Source organism: Cynocephalus volans, chromosome 1 (assembly GCF_027409185.1).
Source record: "Cynocephalus volans isolate mCynVol1 chromosome 1, mCynVol1.pri, whole genome shotgun sequence".
In the NCBI taxonomy this organism is placed as follows: Eukaryota; Metazoa; Chordata; class Mammalia; order Dermoptera; family Cynocephalidae; genus Cynocephalus; species Cynocephalus volans.
Window position 1 is genome coordinate 158,527,009 of NC_084460.1, and position 1,804 is coordinate 158,528,812.

Below are 1,804 nucleotides of genomic sequence, written 5' to 3' on the forward strand. Positions count from 1 at the left end.
GTCCAGATTGTCAATTCTTGATATTGCTTCTTGGAACAGCACTATTATGGATTACAAAATTTAACTGTACTTGATAAATCAGCCAGGCTATTATAACTTTACAATTGGTGCTTTTAAATTTTTCATTAGTTCTAAATACCTTTATGAGCTCAAAAGATTTACACTTTATAAATTAACACATAAATTTGGTCTGGTCCAAAAAGAAATTTCAGTAAAATTTAAAAAATACATATATGACAAGCTGATTCTCTAATTCATTTGGATGAAGAAATGTAGAAATCACCAATCTATCAACAGAGAAAAAACAGTGGGATGGAGTTTGCCTCACAAGAAACATGCCATAGAGGTACATGGCACTGGCACTGGAATAGACAGACAAACAGGACTTGGAACAGACTAGAGTACTGTCTATATGTATATGTGTTTATGTGTGTATGTGTGTATGTGGGTGTCAGTGTGTGTGTGGGTGTGTGTTTGTGTAGGAATATACACATATATTAATTTGGGAAGGCCTCTGGGACATATATATAAAATGTGAAGAACAGTTCAAAACATTCTTCCAAGAAAGGTAATTCTTGCCTAAGTTATTTTGCTGAATATATATACTTTTACAAAGTTATTTTGAAATAATATGTAGCAATTTTAAAAGAGTAAAAAGGGTGTTTGTGATACTTTTTTTCTAACTAAGCATGATGATTGGATTTTCATGCTATCCTGAGAGATGTGCATCCCACTAAACTTGTTACAATGTCAGCACATTACCTGTCTGGCATGAAAAATAAAAAAGTGTGTGTGTGTGTGTGTGTGTGTGTGTGTGTGTGTGTGTGTGTGTGTGTGTGTGTGTGTGTGTGTGTGTGTGTGTGTGTGTGTGTGTGTGTTGATAGATGTCCAGAAGATACTGTTTATGGGAAAAGTAAGGCAGATAACTAGGGCAGATATTTATCAGTATATTAAAAAGTATTTTTGCATGTGTAATAAATGTGTCAGTTTCTTTTCCATTGCTATAACAGAATAACTGAGACTAGGTAATTTTTTTAAAAAAGAAAGAAAATTGTTTCTTAACAGTTCCAGAAGTTGGAAAGTCCATGGTCAAGGGCCACATCTGGTGAGGGTCTTCTTGCTCTATCACATCATGGCAGGAGGCATTACATAAAGAGAGAGAGAAAGCATACCAGTGAAAGCTCACTTTTATAGCAAAGCTACTCCTGTAATAATGAACCCACTCTCAGGATAGTGGATTCATTAATCTGTTAATCCATTCATAATGCCAAAAGGATTAAGTTTCCAACACATGAACTTTTGGAAGACACATTCAGCCCATAGCGAATGCATACAAATATAGATTTTAAAAAATTCTACTAAAAAACAAACAAACTGGTAAAAGTGTTGGGATTGAGAGAGAGGGAAATCAAAGGCTGAGGATCTGTCTATGTGGTCTCAAATTTCCCCATAGTCAAAGATGGCAGCCACAGCTCCAGTCATTACATCCTTACATGTCAACATTTATGTAAGGAATAGCAGGGAGTAAACCTCCTGAATCTCTTTTATTACATTAAAAAAAAAGAAAGAAAAAAAAAACTTTTTTGAGGAGTCTCCAGCACATTTTCCCTAAAATACTATTGGTTAAGATTGATACTATGCCTGTGACTTTGCTACAAAAAGAGAATAGGAAAGCAAATAGCTGGAAATTTCAGTCTCTGTTATTGCTGACAAACTCTGTCACCAAGAAAGGAGTGGAGAATGATTACTGCACAGGCCACTAGCAGTCCTACCACATTTTCATTGCTTTAACATACACTTGGGA

At 35.1% G+C, this 1,804-nt stretch overlaps 1 non-coding gene across 1 annotated transcript; it reads left to right on the plus strand.

The window, feature by feature from the left end:
- Positions 1 to 668: 668 nt before the first annotated feature.
- LOC134365976 (small nucleolar RNA U13) lies at positions 669 to 772 on the plus strand. Its single transcript, XR_010022221.1, has one exon. It is a non-coding gene; the product is annotated as a small nucleolar RNA U13 (small nucleolar RNA).
- Positions 773 to 1,804: the final 1,032 nt, after the last annotated feature.